This window comes from Brassica napus, chromosome C7 (assembly GCF_020379485.1).
Source record: "Brassica napus cultivar Da-Ae chromosome C7, Da-Ae, whole genome shotgun sequence".
Classification (NCBI taxonomy): Eukaryota; Viridiplantae; Streptophyta; class Magnoliopsida; order Brassicales; family Brassicaceae; genus Brassica; species Brassica napus.
Window position 1 is genome coordinate 12,443,013 of NC_063450.1, and position 18,561 is coordinate 12,461,573.

Consider the following 18,561-nt stretch of genomic DNA (forward strand, 5'->3'; position numbering starts at 1 on the left):
TGTGTTTAACTTTGAGTTTTGAGTCAATTTTGCAAATAGCCGTTTGATGTTTTGGTGTACCACTATTCATCATACCAAATATTAAAATAATATATTATATTATTTTAATTTAATTATATGTTGATTAATATTAGTGATATTTTATTTATAGTTAAAATAGATATTATTTTTATTTTCAGTTTTATTTAACATAACTAATATTATTTTTATTATAAAATTATCAAATTTTAACAAATAAACATAAAATATAACTAGTCAACTACAAATAATAAATGTATTAAATTATTAAAACTTAAATATTAATAATATACAATATATTTTTGGTGCAAAATTTAGTGTTGTAGTCAGAAATGGAAATTAAAGCTCAACATTAAAACACCAAATTTGGTGTCATGGTTGGAGTTACCATTAATTAGTACTCTCTCAGTTTCCAAATGTAAGTAGTTCTAGCAAAAAGAGTTTGTTTCACAATATAAGTAGTTTACATATTTCAATGCATCTTTTCATTTATTGGATATTGTGTGACCAATGAAATAATGTTAGGTTTTTTATAATTGGTTGAATTAATTGATTAAATGATATATTTTTTTCAAATTACAGCTTCCTAAATATTTGTGCTTTTAAGCAAAACTACTTACAATTAGAAACGGAGGGAGTATATTTTTAAAGAATAAGGTTCCAGAAAATTGAATGGCTAAATTTCTTTCTAATTAATGACAGATTTGGTTTGCAATAAGCAAATAAAAGAGCACATACTTATTTTCCTTAATCCTTAGATAATTTACTTAGTGAGATATATTATTAACAAGAATGTTTCCTTAGATAATCACATGTTGTTCTTGATTTTTTTGCAACATGTTTGTTGTGTTGTACGAACAGTTTTAGGCCAGCAAAATAATTCTAACACTGAAATGAAATGGCATCACTAGATCACAAAGGTAATATTATTCATTATTGGTCTATATAAGGGAAAAGAACTCTTAATAAAGTAGAAAAGTGAGAGAATCTCCATTAGTAACCAAATAAGAAACAATGTTAACATTAATGAAAACATAATCAAATGAAGAGTGAGGTGCTTCCAGAAGACTTAGAAGAAGGCCATTCATCAAGAAACTTATAAAATATCTTACTCCGTTGCTCTTCTTCTTCATAATCTTTATCATCTCTTTGTTTTTGCTTCGCCTCAAGCATTAATGGCCTCTCAAGCGTCCCTAACTCAGTGCCAAGGATAAAGCAACTTCGATCAGGCTGCTTCTCCCTTTGTTTCAGAGACTCATACTTAGAAGAGCCACCGTCCTCTTCCATTGCTAAGCCAGAGCAGCTTTTGATTGACCCGGAAGGCTCTATGGAGAAGAAATCATTCATGTATCCAGTTCTTTTACTTTTTGCCCTTCACATTAAGCGAAAGCAGGGTCAAGTTTTATGTTGCCATTAGAATGAAAAACAACTAAAACAGAGGAGTGTTAGTGTCCAAACCTGGAGGAAGCGAGAGAAAAGTCTAGAAAGATACTTGGTGTAGAGGGAACAGAAAATTGAGGAGGAGGAGGCAGAGGCTTTCTTGATGAACGGTTCTTGCCTCTATGCATATGTCTTTCACAGTACTTAGAATCTGGAGAAGCGTCTTTAGAGCATCTCCATTTCTTTCCATCAGCTCTTCGGCACCTTCCTGGCTCTGCGTCTATCTTTCTTTCCATCCCGGCCCATCTCGTACACATTCCACCCAACTACACAAACACGTTATAGTCTTTTACATTATGACCAAATCAACCCTAAAGATACAGCCTTTATAAAAAATATAGGGGTCAAAGCAAAGAAGAGAAAGTTTGCTTACAGTGTGGAGAAAAGAAGTTGGAAGATGAGGAGTAAGAAGAAGAAGAGAAGAGAAAGGGTCTTCTGATGAGGAATAGGAGATAAGGTGGAACTGGAATGTTTGCCGCTAAATACTTGAAGACAAGAGCTTGATTTTCAAGCTCTTCCCATTGTGACTCAGTGAAAGGGATCCTAGTCGTCATGAAGAGATAGAGAAAATTGATGATGAAGGAGGTCTGATGAAGAGAAGAGAGAGAGAGAGATATTACACAAAGAGGGTTGTATTGCAAAATTGAAAGTGTAGAGAGAGTAGTAGGTAAGTTTTTATTAATAATGTTGTTCACACCTGCAGTCTGCAGAATCTCTGTGCTTCATGTCCTCTTTTTGTTAATTATTCCTTTTTCTTCTTTTATTTTCTTTTTACCCTGTTTGGGTTTCATCTTAAGCAAGTACCATTTATGAAAGCTAAATTTGCAAAAATACAAATGACATACAAGTTTGGACTCAAATATCAAAAAGGCCAAAATGGATTTCATTAAATAAGTAAATGACAATTATATATATATATATATATATATATATAAAGAGAAAATCACAGTAAAAGCCTTCAAATTTATAGTCACTAACACTTGAAGTTATTTACTTCGCACTTTTAACCATTAAAATGATATATATATATATCATAAAAAACTTCAATCATGTTTATTTATTCTTCAAGTTAAATATGTGGTTGGTACTATTTATTTTCGGTTAAAATTGATGATATGCCAGTTTTTTTTTTTTTAAAAAATCGAATTAATAAATAGCAAACACTCAAAATACATTAAAAATTCAAAAAATTGGATTTCAAAAATCTAAAAATTCATAAAACAATTGAAATTTTACAATTCAATTTTTTTTAAAAAAATAAAGAATATTGATTTTTTTTAAGAAATCAAAAAATAATTTTAAATAAAAATATTTAAAATTTTAATATTTTATTTTGAAGTTAAAATCTATAAATTTACCTATATGTCTCCCATGACAACGATTGTTTCTGGCATATCTTCGAAGAATGGTTTATGATATATCGTCATTTTTTTTTTTTTGCTAAGAATGCTAATATCATATTAATGATGTTCAGATTTTACAAAAAAGTTAAATCTAGATAGTACTCTACCTTGGCAAAAAAGAAGAAAAAACAAGATAGAGCAAATGTGCTGAGTAGCCTAAAGATCATATAATCCAACTTGACAAGAGGTTTTGAAATTTCTTTCTATCCCTTCTTGCCATGATAGTGTTCTTGACTTCTCGATATATCATCCTTGCAATCACCACTGGTCCAATGATGTTGTTGTTATGATACACATTGTTTCTCTGCTTCCACAGGTGATAGACGGTTGACTGGACAGCTAGCTTTCGAAGGATGATAGGGCTTGAAACGGCTGGAGATCTGATCCAAGATAGCATTTCATTCCAGTCACGGAAGGGAAGAGTTGGTGGGTTGAGCCTAAATATAACATGTTGCCAGACCTCCCAACTAAATGGACAATTCAACAACAAGTGATCTCTTGTTTCTGTGGAACCTGAGCAAAGACAACACGATGTAGGAATTTGTAGTCCCCACGATGAGAGCCTTGCTCTAGTTGGCAACCTGTCAGCATTAGCAATCCACATATTAAATGCAATCTTAGGCACAGAACCCTTGAACCATACACAATCAACCCAAGGTTTCCTCTCTGATTTTGGTCCCAGGCTTTGCCATGTAGCTGCTGAAGAGTAGACCGATTCCTGGACTCCTTCGACTCTCCATTCGTACTTGTCAGGAGCTTCAGAGAGAGGCAGAGTAATCGTGGTAAGATGAATATGAAAGTCCAGGTCCGCTTGGCTGCGGGGTTGCACAAGGAGCCAGGAAGTTGAGTTGCAAGCTTCGGAGACAGTTGCTGTAAGGGGAATCCGCAGGTCACGAGGTCCAGAAGGGCCTATATACTTCAATAACTGCCCCGTAGGTGTCCATATATCGTACCAGAAACTCAGACTTCGCCCAGAATTTAGTACGCCTTTACAGAAGTTTAAGGCTTCACACCTGAGCTTCAGTAGCTGTTTCCATGTCCATGAATCATTTGTAGACTCTTCAATGGCCCAAAATGACTTGGTTGCTAAGCGATAATGATGCTGCCAAATTACCCAAAGAGAGTTACTTCCCGAGAATAATAACCAGATGAAACGAAGTAGCAACACTCTGTTCCAAACCGAGAAGTTCCTTAACCCCAAGCCACCTTCCTCTTTAGGTAAGCAGCACGTTGTCCAAGCAATTTTTGCCGATTTTTGTTCATCAATATTACCAGACCATAAAAACCTGCAGCATAACGAGTCAATTTTCCGGATGCACCCTTTTGGCAACCTGAATGTCGATATCCAAAAATTAACTATTCCGGCAATCACTGTGCTCAGTAGCAGAAGTCTTCCAGCAAATGTTAGCGTCTTTATTGCCCAGCTACGGAACTTAGAGATGAGCTTGTGCATCAGAGGATCATATTCTGAAATTCGTAGTTTATGGCTCATGAGAGGAAGTCCCAAGTACCTGATTGGAAGAGAGCCTGAGTTGAAACCGTACTGGGCAATAGCAAGAGTTTCAGAGTCGCTCAAGCCAGATGTGAAGACCTCTGTCTTATTCCTGTTTAACCTCAACCCATACCAGGTACCAAAATCGTCAAGGCAGTCAGATATTTCATGGAGGGAGTTTGGACTTCCATCGAAGAAGACCATTACGTCGTCCGCAAACATGAGGTGTGTCAGTTTAACTTCAGATGTCATCGGGTGATACCCAATTTGTCCACTCTCAAATCGAGAAAGTAGAAGTCTGGAAAAAGCCTCCATAGCAAGGACAAAGATGTAAGGAGAAATGGGATCTCCTTGCCGTATACCGTTAGTGCTTTCGAAAACTCCACTGCTGCTGCCATTAACCGAGATTGTGAAGGAGGCTGAAGAAATGCATTGGTGAACCCATCTGATGAACTTATTAGGAATTGAGAGCGCCTTGAGGGTCCCTATGATGAAATCCCATCTGAGTGTATCAAAGGCCTTCCTCAGATCAACCTTTAGCATTGCTCTAGGGGTGGTATTTGCTCTGTTGTACCCTTGCACCAGATCAGTAGCAAGCATTACGTTCTCAGCCAGTAGTCTGCCTGGCATGAAAGCTGATTGAGCCTGTGAAATGATCTGAGGCAGGATCGACTTAAGACGCGTAGCTAACAGCTTAGATATCACTTTATAAACTGTATTTAGGCAAGAGATTGGCCTAAAATCCGCTGTAGATGAGGCGTTAGTGATCTTAGGAATTAGAACCATTGTTGTGGCATTCCATTGCTTTAAGAGACTGCCTGATGAGAAAAATTCCAAAACAGCTTGCGAGACTTCCGGTCCAATGATGCTCCATGTAGCTTTGAAGAACTCTGAAGTATAGCCATCCGGACCGCTGGCCTTGTTGCTTGGGAGGGAGAAGAAAGCGTCTTTTATTTCCTGCGGTGTGAACTGCTTACAGAAGCCATCACTCACCTCGTTAGGGCAGGAGAAATCAAAGAGTAGGTCAAGGTCTGATTGTTCAAACTGCTGCGAAGATACAGGGCCGCCCAGTAACTTAGAGAAATACTCGACGCAATGCTCCTCAATCTCTGATTGGTTTTCGATTCGTCCACCATTTTCGTCAGCTAGGAAATGAATATGGTTCGCCGCTCTCCTCGTGCTGGTTAATCGATGGTAGTAGGATGTACTTGCGTCCCCCAGACCTAACCAAGAAATTGAGGCTCTTTGCATGAGGAAACTCTCTTCCGCCTTGGACAGAACTTGCCATTTTCGGGAGCATTCAAGCTCTTTCTCTGCATTTTCAATGGTGGGGTTGGCGAGAGTCATGTCTTGTGCCAGCAATAGCGCTATATGGGCTTCCTGCGTTCTCAACTCAATACCAGAGTAGTTGAGCCTGCTAAAATCTCTGATAAATTTCTTCAGGCATTTCAGTTTAAGGGAGACGCGAAGCATTGCAGAACCAGTCACATTAATTGAGAACCACTTTTCAGCTATCATCGGTAGGAACTCACTGTTTTGCAGCAAGAAATTAAAAAATCTGAACAGACGCTTGATAGAGGGCGAACTGATGCTCAAGGAGATAGAGATCGGCGCGTGATCTGAGAAGCCTGGTGAGCAGAAAGAAGCAACTGCAGTGGGGAAAGAATTGCCCCACTCATCATTAACTAGAGCCCTATCTAGCTTCTTTGCAACAGGAAGGACCTTACTCTTATTCCACCAGGAGAAAGTGTTTCCTCGGTAGTTCAAATCCTGCAAGTCAGCCTCTAGAAGACATTCCCGAAATAGTCGCATACGGCTGTCCACTCTCGAGGACGTGTTGAGTGAGTGCTCCTGTGGAGATAGTGTCTGGTTGAAGTCACCGAGCACAATCCAAGGCTTACCATTAATTACTTGAGAGCATCCCAGGTCTGAAATAGAGTCCCAAAGAACTTTCCTTTCATCATGGCAGTTGGATGCATAGACAATAGAGGCGAAGAAAGCAGTGTGACCAGGGATAGTAACTTCACATGTGACCATCTGAAGTGATTTATGCACCACTGTGACAGAAACAGAAGGATGCCATAAAATCCAAATCTTACCAAGATTAGAGAAACCGTAATTGTCTTCAAAAAACCAGCCCGGGAGCAAATTATTTACAAACTTCTGCCTCTTCGACTGCTTGACATGGGTTTCTATTAACCCTCTGAAAATAGGTTTATTTACCTTTATCCATTTTTTGAAACCGTTGCGGTGACAAGCCGCGAACGTTCCAACAAAAAAGTTGTGCCGACATAAATCAAGCTTTGGTGGGGCCCTTGCCCTGTGGATCATGAAACTTTCCAAATTTCTTCTTATGGACAAGTCGGTAATCCTCCTCCTCGTCTTCCAGGATTTCGCCCTCCTCTTCCTCAGATGATTCCTCAGATGATTCAATGTCGGAAGAGTCAGGTTCTACACCAGATGAAATTTCGCTTTTATTTCCTTTAGGCTTGGAACTATCTCCCTGGATCCGTAGCTCCAAAGATGATTTACTGCATTCACCTGTCACAAAATCAGAAGCTGTTCCAAGCTTGGACGGAGTGTCCTGGGTTGGCGGGTCTTGGTGCTTAGGATTAACTAGTAACCATTGTTTCTCCTTCGGTTTTGCTCTACGTGTCTTTCTCCCTCTTCCTTCTGTAATCTTGAGTTTGGGACAGTTGAGAGGGCCATGAGAGGAAGAGTTACAAGGGATGCAAGTAATAGGATCCAGCTTGCATTTGCTCGATGTATGGCCTATCTCCTTGCAATGACTGCAAACAGGAGGCATCCATGGGCTCGAGACAAACACACGACTTATTTTACCAGCTTCGAACTGAACGTTGACCGCTTCCGGCAGTGGTTTCCTTGGGTCGATGATGGTGAAGACCTTAGCGACCTCGAGGTTTGTTTTGTTGGCGGTGGAAGGGTGTAAAAATTTAGGATCTCCTACCAGACTCGCTATACGTTCGAGCCCATCTTCATTAAAGAACTGAAGGGGGACCTGACGCAACTCGAGCCATATTGGAGCTTCGGATAGTTCAGGCTTTGAAGGAATTACACCTGGTTCCCATTTAGCAACAAACATTGTTTTTCCATCAATTTGCCACAGTCGCTGGTTGATGACACGATTCCGAGTGGAGACGTTTGGGATTTGGAACAGGTAAGCGAAGCCCTCCATTTTCGATACAGCTATATCTCTGTATTGCTTACTCCAAATCCCATTAACAATGTTGTGGATTGTTCCCTGTGAAGGCGGGTCGGCATAGAATTGACCAATGACAAAGCAATCCCATGATTTCCTATGTTTCTCTATGACAGAATTTGGTATCTTCACACAAGCTTCTCCTGACGGAAGTATGTAAGAATCACAATTCTTCTTGAGCTGCCTGGTACCTTTGACCGTAGAACAATAAGTAGTCTTTGGTGGAGAGGCTGGTAGCTTCGAATCAGCTTCCTTTTCAGGCACTGCGGTTGAGTTTGGAACTGATGTCTTAGGAACAACAGTACCTGGATTTTCAGAGACTTGTTCTTCCTTTTCAGTCTCAGCTTCATTCATCGGTTCCAGATCTGCCAAAGCGATCTCAGGAGTGACTGGTTTACTGACCGGAGTCATGGTGGTGGTTTCATGTTGCTCTTCATTTGTGGTGTCTGGATCTGCTTCAATAGCGATCACAGGGACATCTGAAGGTTTCGATTGGGGGTCGAGACCTGTAAGAGCTTTATTATCCAGCTGAACAGTGGACAAATTCTTCGGCGTTGCAGGGAGATCCGCAGCGGCGCTTCCGGTCGGAGAGTCTAAAGAGGCGTCTGTAGGCGGCATCTTTGGAAAAGAGGTTGAAACCTTTGTAGATCTGCTACCTTTTGGAGGAGATCTGTGCTTTGGCCCTTTCCTTTTACCCATCGGTGACCGAGCATTGACAGAGGAAGATATCAGGCGTCTGAGACGCCGGCGAGCGGCTGCTAGTGGCAACACGGTGGAAAAGTCGCACTTTATCGCTCAGAGAAAAGTCGCACTTTATCGCTCAGTTGAATTTCCTCGATATATCGTCATTGACGACGGTAAAGTTTGTTGATGACTTCTGATGTCTTTGTTGACGATGGTGATTTCAAATATATACCCATTGATAGTGAAAGCTTCTAATATTTCGGCAGTTACTATGATGGTTTTTGACCTTTCCTCGTTGACAATGACGTTGTCCAACATACGGCCAACAACGATGACGGTTTTGACATATCATAAACTTGGTTAACGTTTCTGATATATTATTACTGATGACGCTGATATGTCGGTAATTATTTTGTGTTTTTTTTTTAAATTTAAGTCAAAATAAAATTTGAAATTTTTAATAATTTATCAAAATTTATCTTTTGGATTTTTAAAAAAATATGTTTTTATTAATTTTGTAATTTTTTTTAAAAAAAAATTAAATGTTTACAATTTTAAATATTTGTTTTAGATTTGTTAACTTTTTTTTTGGAATTTTCAAAAGTTTTGAATTTTTATGTATTTGGAGTATTTTATTATTCATTAATCTGATAAAAGTTAGAAGAAAAAAACTGACACATCATCGATTTTAACCGGAAATGAATAGTACCGATCTTGAAAACCAGTAAACTTGTTTGGAAGTTTTTTTATGACAGTTATATCACATTGATGGTTAAAAATGCTAGTCAAATAACTTCAACGTTAAAATGTCACTAACTATCTCTTTTAACAGTTTTTATGCAATTTTTCAAATTTTAATTGTTTTTTTTTCTAAAATTTAAATTTTTATTTTTAGTTTCATATTTTTCAAAATGATTTTTATTTAAAAATAGAAAGACATTTCTAAATGTGTATGTATAATATTTTCCTTAATTCGAGTTTATGAATACCTTTCCGAATATAAATAATATCTTCCAAAATGTTTATAAGATATTTATAAATATGCATAATATCTTCATTAAAATTTAGGAAAATTCTTATAAATTTATATCTATTACAATAAAAGACGCTTACCTCTCTTCACATGCCTCCACATCATCAAGAAGGATGCGTTGTTGGACACGTGGCACTCTCAAACACAAGGCGAATCTGCGTTTAACTGCGTTTGCTTGGAGTGGGTCGGATGAGCTTTGTAAACAATTTGCTTAGACTGTTTTTTTTTGTAACAGATTGTGGATTGGCTTTATTAACAAAATAGGATGCCCAGTCAATATCTAGGTTTCCTCATCGTCTTCTTGTCGACTAAATTTTCAGAGATCCCCTTTCACCTTCCAGTAACGTCTCAGCCTTCCATTATTATGTGCTTAACTCCGATCTTCTGCGTGATTATCCCATTCCTTCAACTGGGAAGCAATCAATCGACCTCTTCGCATCCCACAGTAACCGGCTGAAGGTTTGAGTATAAATATCCCACCATGGACACCACAACTCAGACGCGATCCAGAAGAACAGTTAGTTCTACCAAACAGTTCCGACGATGGCGACTTATACACCTCTCTCTCAAGCTCCCTCCAAATTCTATAAAGCTGATTTAGTTTCATTTTTTAATCTTTCATCTCGCTTTCAATTACCGAAACGCCATCACAGGTTAATTTTTTTCAATGGGAAAAGTGTGATTCTTAGGAATTTTTTTATGGGGATGATGAATACTTATTTATCTTGGCTGTGTTTTAGAAGTGATCTGATAAGTACGTGACGTTTTGGATTCTAAGGTTTTCACTAAGGAGTTTGCAGTGATTTTTAGGTTAGCTTTTGTTGTTAAATTTGCCTTGAGTCTGTTGTTGGGTTTTTGTTTTATGATTTAACTGCATAAGTAAATTTCAAAACCTTTTTTTGCTCTGCTCAGTTGATTTTTCAGAATGATAACTACATATTTATGGATACCGAAAAGGGCTCCAAAGGCGATGCCTGATGATGCTGAACCTCATTCTGAAGAAAAAATCAATGGGCTTGTCTATAATGGCACTCTCAAGAAAAGGTGAATTATTTTCCCTTTCATGTTTCTACTACACTTTTGTTATAAATCACCCTTTGATTTGTGGTTATATGGATAGCATATACTATCTGAGTGACATGGACGACGTAGACAAACGGATGGAGCATGAAATAGATAGTGGTGAAGTTGCTCATGCCAAGGCTGTAGGCACATCTTTTGGAAAACATTGTTCCAAATACAAGTATAATTCTAAACACTGTCAATTGACCATCTGATTGTCATTGTTCTCTCATTCATCAGAGTCAAATGAGTTTGATTGTTCTTTGTACCAGCAAGCTGATCGGGCGTCAAACTGATAGCGGATGGTGTTATATTTCATGGTAAAAATTCTCGACGAAGTTATAGCGAGTGGTGTCTTCCAACGATGTCGGTGTCGTCAGGTTACAAACATATTACTGAAGTTATTCTCAAATTTCTTAGTTACTAAATTCACCAAAGGGAACTAGATGAGAGTAAAAATTAAAGTAGTCTTTTCTTTCCAGGTTTCTGATGATCAAAGAGAGAGGTTGGCAATGTCAGTAGAGAGGCTCTGTCTAGAGATAGAACTAGAGAGTAGAAAAACCATGATGGAGACGGAAGATCTTGGTGTCTCAGCTCTTCAAGATCTGAGCCAACACTCGCATAGCAAGGTATGGTACCAGACATTACTGATGTTAGGAGATTTCAAGGCTCCTAATCAAATGTTGTAGTATAAAAGATTGTCGAACCAATCCTAGGTGATTCTAAAGCTAAGGGAATGCAAGTTCATGCTTAAGCTAAGTGCAATCCGGTTTTAAAGATGGTATGAACTAAAAATTAATAAGTTAATGCAATAAAGTAATGATCTTTCTTTCTCAATATGAAGCAAGAGGACTCATGGGGCTAGACATTTGATCTTGGGTGATGTAGATCCAATCTAAGGGTGGCAAGATATCAATCAAACACTTTTCTTATGCCTAGACACTAAGCTAAACAAGCTCTATCTCTAGATGAATCTTCTTTTGGTAAAGCAACTGAAGCATCTAATCTCTTAGGTTGAATGTTACTAAAGCAAACATGGAGAACAAGTCTAATAGCAATCTTAACTCCTTTAGCAACTAATCTCTTAGGTAAAGCAAGCTAAAAGCATTGAAGAGTTGGTCCATGCATCTCATCATACACCTTGTGGGCAGGAAATGCCTAGAGATCTATTTTAGTATGATCAAGACTAAAATAACATTGAGAACCCTCAACAAGCATGGAAACAAATAAATCTAACACTAAACACCCTAGATCTTCTCTAATCACCCTTAATCACCCTAGCCCATGAATCCAAGATTAGTCTACTCACCAATAGACATGAATAACCCCAAAACCATGGATGATTCAAGGTTAAACATGATTAGAGAGCAAGATAATCACACAAATACAAAGAATATAGATGGAAAATGATTCAAGATCCAAATTTTCTTTAAAGAGGTTTATGTGTTCTTAGAGAGAAAAGAAAATAATTTCCAACTTTGGGATTACAAGGGTATTTATACAATCCCTAGAAAACATAATGGTTTCCATTAAAAAGTCTAAAAAGCCCTTAAAAATTGTTGAAAATCGAGTAAGGATAAGTCTAGACTCGGGTAGAAATCGACGGCTACAACCCGCGCTAGCTTCCCCGCGTCAGCCCGTCGTCGCGCCTTTGGTTCATGCGCGCGGGTGCAACTCCCCGCGTCGCTCAACCCGGGTTGGCTCATCGTCGGGCCTTCGGTTCATGCGCGCGGGTACAGCTCCCTGCGTCGCTCACCCCGCGCTGGAGTTCTTCGTTGCTTTATCTCGCTTCGGTGACACGGGTAGGTGAACCCGTGTTGGTTTAACCCGCGTCATGATCGTCCAATACCGAACCAACTTCATTTTCCATCTCTTCTTGAACCACAATGCTTCTAAACACCTCCAATCACTCCATAGGACACTCCAACACCTAATAAGGACAATGCATGCAATATGGATTCTAAAGAGGCCTAATTCCTAATCTATATGATCAAAATGTACAAGATATGAAGACTAAAAACATGTAAATATGCAAGATATCAATTACATCAATCGCATCGCATTTGTTGTCTCAATAATTAGATGTATCTAACAGAAAATTAATCTATTCATACTATAGTGTGAAAACCATAAAGATCAAGACTATTTACTCATTAGGTGCAAGTGCATGACCATATACCTTTCATATGTAATTGCAGCTTTATGGTTCTGTTAACGCTCACCGTCTCAACACATTCAGACACCTGTTCAGTGAAAGTTCACTCTATTCGATAAGTGGGTTCGAAGCTAAACCGAGCAACAACAAATTCAAAATCTCTTACTCCCCTCTCTATATCCGCTGCGTTTCATCTGTTGACGGAATCAGTTAATCCAATAACTGATGCAGTGTTCAGGTTTTCCAAATATGACCAACTACTAGCATTGGCTAACACAAACCAAGGGATGTCGTTGCTACTCTGCTGAATAATTATAATTAGACCATGTGTTATTTTGCTGTCAGTAGTGTCCTAAGGTTCCTCTAATGTTGGCTCATTTTGGGCAGGTTGCAAGGAGCTTTATGCATAACTTCTTATTATGTAAAAGGTTCCTTAAGAGTAAGAAAAAACTCTGATACCATCCTTTCTAAATACTGATTTAGTTACGTCTTTTATGTCTCAATAAAAAACAAATGTGGAGAGAAAGCATCAGCAACATCAGACGCATACACAATTTTCTGAACATAAAATCAACAACAGAAACGACAAAGTGAATGGGTCGGGTTCACAGCAACAGAAGCATAAGCACCATTAGTGGTTGCTAAAATACATGACTCTGGTGGTCAACAAGGCTGTGTTATATTCCTTCAAACATGATGATCCAAAAAGCACAGGCATTTACATTTTTCTTTCTCAAACATCAATTTTACTTTATATGTTTAAATTTCAACTAAATTAACTTTTTACGAATACCGGCTTTTTATTCTAATGGATCAGTCACAACCACTTATGCTATTCCACTTTGAATTAACACAACTACAAAACATAGTAATACACTATGGTAGCCAACCACAATCAAATGGATTAGGAAAAATATCATTCTCTTTCAACATATATTCATCTTTATATTTTAAAAATATTTTCTTTACTAAGATCATAAAATAAATAGTAAATTCATGTATAATAAAACATACGAACCTTACGCGCCGGAATACCACTAGTTTAAAAATAAATCTTAAATGTGTATTCAAAAGAAGCTTCTTGATATATATATTTATTAATAACTGACCGAATTTGAATTGTATGTAAATTTAGAGAAATATTCTTAATATTACAACATCTTCCTAACGTTTTAGTAAGATTTTCTTGAATTTTATATCTAAATTGTATAAATATATTATACATATTTTTTAAAAAAATTCATAATCTTTTTAAAGATGTTATATATTATGTAATACCTTTTTAAGTATGCAAATAAATCTAATTCAGAAAGATATTATAAACATTTAGAAATAACTTACTAAATATACATACAAGTTACATTCATGAAATCTATTTACACATAACTCAATTCACATTTTTTATAAATTTAAAAAGATATCAGACACGTTCAGAAAGGTGTTTTATTCCCAAGGAAAATGGTTTTAAAAACAATTTTTAACAAATATTGAATTTTTTTTAGAAGAAAGGAAATTTCAGAAAACTAAACTATAGATATTTATTTAATTTTACATATTTAATAAATAATTAATTAAAATTATAAATAAAGATAGAATTTTCATTAAACCTTTTACTAAAAACTAATTTGGCCACTTTAACTTTTGTTTTTTTTAGGAAATTTGTTTTTTTAAAAGGCTATTTGAAAGATTTACCCTTTTATTTGTATGTGTTTGTAACTTCCATTTGCTTAGAAAAAAATTCTTCTTTCTTTTTGACAAACGAGAAAATTGGAAAAGAGGATATGTGAAGTCATGAAACTAAGCTGCGAAAGTTGTATAAAGTTAAGTAAATAAGCTCTGATATTCAAAATTTGCATGTATTAAAACGCAAAAAAAATATTAATAAGTTTGTGAAAGTAATCTTGAATTAAAATCCTACAAGCTTATTAACGTTAGATAATTATGCTATTTTACATACTATGAAAAAAAATATTACATGTGATTTTATGTTTAACAATACTCTTTGCGCCATGCTACAATTTTTTTGTAAACATATTTTTCAAATAATTTCATGTTTTGTCTTTTACGATACTCACTATCCAATTTTTTTTGTATAAATCATTAATAAATTCTTAATCAAACCAATATGCCAAGGTGGATTCCACAACCCCCCCAACCCCCCCTCCCCCCCAATGTTTACAAGGCATTTATTTATGATCCTCAATATAATTTCTATATGGCCAAGCGCGTGATTTATGTCTAATTATTCATGAAAGTGGTCTTAAATATTTTTTGCTTTGTTTTCGTTTATCGATTTGGTCTTGGATAAACTATGTAAGTATAAACCCCCCTCCCCACCTAACACCAATAAACATGCAGGTTGTAGATGAGATATATATTGTATTCTACTTCTAGGGATTCGACGAGCATGTTGTCTATGCAAACTTCTATGGTCTGGCCGATTTTCTTGGCAAACATCATGTTTACCAATCTCTGGTAAGTGCAGCCGGTATTCTTCAGGCCAAAATGCATAACTTTATAGTAGTAGATTCCCATGGATGTAATGAAGGAGATTTTCTCGTGGTCGTCCGAGTGCATCGGAATCTGGTTGTATCCGAAGAAAACATTCATGAAGCTCATCAGCTGGTGTCATATTGTTGTCCACTAGCTTGTCGATGTAAGGTAGAGGAAAGGGATCCTTTGGACAGGACTTATTGAGAATGGTGAAGTCTATGCAAAATCGCTATTTTCCATTTTTTTACGAACTACTACGTTGTCCAGCCATTCCGGGTATTGCAAATCTCTTATAAACCCCATAATCTAGTAGATTCCTCACTTTGTCGTTGAGTGATGGTGTCCTGTTCAGGAGAAAATTTCCTCTTTTCTACCTCACGAGCTGGTGTAGAGAATTAACCTGTTGCTTCTTCATAATGATTTCCAAGTCTATTCTTGGCATGTCTACATGAGACCATATGAAGCAATCGGAGTTAGAGATGAGGAAATCTATTGATATGTGCATCAGATCCGCTAAAAGTTTAGAGCATTTCTTCAGATTCATGCTTGAATCTCCATAAACCAGAGGCACCTCAGCAAGTTCTTCAACCTCCGGGTCCTCTGTATGTGGGACCGGGGTTTTTCCTATGATTGCTATAAGACGTTGGTCTTACCCTTGATAGTTGTTTGATAGCAAACGCAAGAATTTTCTTGATTGCCTTTTATCTCCTTGATGCCTTAGGGAGTGATATCACTCAAATTACCCTAAGGAGTGAATTACTCTCTCAAATAAGGTTTAGATGTAGTACTTAGGGATCAAATCCACAGAGACTCTAGGATTACATAGTAGATTTATAGTCTTCAAAATAAAGCTAGATTAATTGGTTTTAAGCAGTAAATGAAATGGTGAACAAGGTAGTTGTTCGATTGGATTGATTTGAGGTTGTTAACAGTTGGAGAAATAGCTAGATTCAGGTATTATCTTAGGTATGATAAGTAAGCAACTTATTTCTGTTATTAGGGGTTAATATATATTAATTGTTCTCGAACTCAAACTTAGGTAAAATCAATTGGATTATCTATATCTAGATCTCGGATTTCAACATTCGTATATCAATCACGAGAAAGTGTCGATCGATGATTCTTAAAGAATTTCGATCGATACACCTTACCAAATATCGATCGACACAACGATTGTCACGTCGATCGATGCTTCTTCTAGAAAACTTTACGAATGGGTTTGATTAGTGTTCTCTAACTTATTAGAAAAACTTTTGTGAGTGTCTAGTCAGTTAGATCATACTATTTTAGTTTCAGGTATTGGGTCAAGATATTACTTGTCTCAATTAATCCTAATATCTAAGTTAAAGGGTGATCAATCCTAAACTTAGCATTAAGAGCAACTAGATGAAAAACTATATTTTAAACACCCTGGTAACAATTTAAGTTAGCAATACATAAATCAACCTTATGAGAAACCTAAATCTAACAGTTAGACTACTCAGACATATATATAAGAGACATGGTTATGATGATGCTCTGAATAGTACTTAAATAAATGAATAGCAAGAGAAACAATAAATAGAGTAATGAAAGCAAGGGAGTTCAAGATCGTCTCTGTTATGCAATTCAGATCTCTCTCTCCAATCCTAAGCTCTCTCCAATGGTAGAAGGGTTGCTTCTCTCCAAACTAGGTCTAAAAGGTCTCTAGGAAAGTTTGCCTCTAAAATGATACAAAACCCTAATAATATAGCCTAACAGGCGGCCATGGACTTAAAATGTAATTATTGGAACTTTTGTGAAACTTGCAATCTTCTTAATTTGTCATTAACTCGCGGGTGGCTTCACTTTCGATCGATGGTAATAACCCACCATCGATAGATTATTCTTGGTGATCGTCGGTCGATATTCTGACTCAATAATTGACTCATTCTTTGTTTCCAGCAAAGCTCTCAAGAAGTCTCCAAATTGCCCCAAATACATCATTTTCCTCATGTAAGTACATGAACCTTTTTTGTTTCCGGCATGTGAAATGGGGTTGTTCCTAATGGAGTTTTGAATGCAGTCCGGTAACCCAAAGTGCATTGTCCAGTTTTCTAGACCAATCTTTCCTAGAAATTCTTACGGTCTTTTCTAATATTTCTTCGATTTTTCGATTTGAGACTTCTACTTGTCCACTTGTTTTTGGATGGTAAGGCGTAACAACTTTGTGGTGAACTCTGTTCTTCCAGAGTAATCCGTCAAAGAATTTGTTAATAAATGGGAGCCACCGTCACTTATGACTACCCAAGGAACTCCAAATCTTGGGAAAATAATGCTCTTGAAAAGCTTGATAACTACAGACGCGTCATTTGTTGGGGAAGCTACTGCTTCTCCCATTTGGAAACATAATCGACAGCAACTAGGATATATTTGTTCCCGTATGAGGAAGGGAAAGGACCCATGAAGTCTATCCCCCAGCAATCAAAGACTTCAACCTCTAAAATAGATTAATGTTCCATATCGTGTCTTTTGCTTATTTTTCCTCTTCGTTGACATCTGTCGCATTGTGCTATGAATGCATGAGCATCGCGAAACATAGTTGGGCACCAGAAACCTGCTTGAAGAATTTTGGATACCGTCTTAAAGGTCGCAAAATGTCCAGCGTAGTCGGATCCATGGCATTGGAATAAAATGTCTGGAATTTCAGTTGAGGCAACACAACGTCTATATATCCCGTCAGAGCAATGTTTGTAGAGGTATGGTTCATCCCAATGATATCTCCTAACCTCTCTAAATTTTTTTTTTCTTGTATAACCCTTGAGCTCTTCAGGTTCCACGTCAGCAGCTAGATAGTTTACTATATCAGCGTACCAAGGTCTATCCCTTAAACTTCTTTCGACTGCGTGCACCCCCCCCCCCCCGATTTAAACTTCTATCTCCGGGAGAATCGTGTTCGGGATGCAAGGTGTTGCAGGCGACACTGACTTTTATATCAATAGTAATGGTTATGGATGAACTGTCTTGGTCCTGATCATCGGGAATGTCAATCGACATAGCATCGCCGGTGTCGATCGATGGCTCCTCGGATGTAAGACATACGTTACCAACGAATGATGAATCAGTTTGGTAAACATTCTCTGTTGGCAATAAATCGTCAATGGGGACGTCATCCTCTACTCGTATTCGGGAAAGGTGATTTGCGACTCCCTTTTCTACTCCTTGTTTGTCTTTAATCTATATATCAAATTCTTGGAGTAGCAGGATCCATCGCAAAAGTCGTGGTTTCGCGTCTTTCTTCTGCATCAAATATTTTATTGCAGCATGGTCGGTATGAACAATGACTTGCGAACCAACTAGGTATTGGCGAAATTTTTCAAATGCATAAACTACAGCAAGTAGTTATTTTTTTGTTGTTGCATAATTCCTTTGTGCCTCATCGAGAGTTCGACTGGCATAGTAAACAACATGTAGCTCTGTGTCTCTCTTTTGACCTAGAACTGCTCCTACAGCGAAATCGCTCGCATAACACATAATTTCGAAAGGAAGATTTCAGTCAGGTGTTTGCACGACGGGGGCAGTTATTAAGGCTTTCTCTATTTC

General features: G+C 37.3%; 1 pseudogene; it reads right to left on the minus strand.

Annotated features, from left to right (window-relative positions):
* Nucleotides 1–984: 984 nt before the first annotated feature.
* LOC106432258 lies at nt 985–2,365 on the minus strand (annotated as a pseudogene).
* Between the last annotated feature and the right edge of the window lie 16,196 nt (nt 2,366–18,561).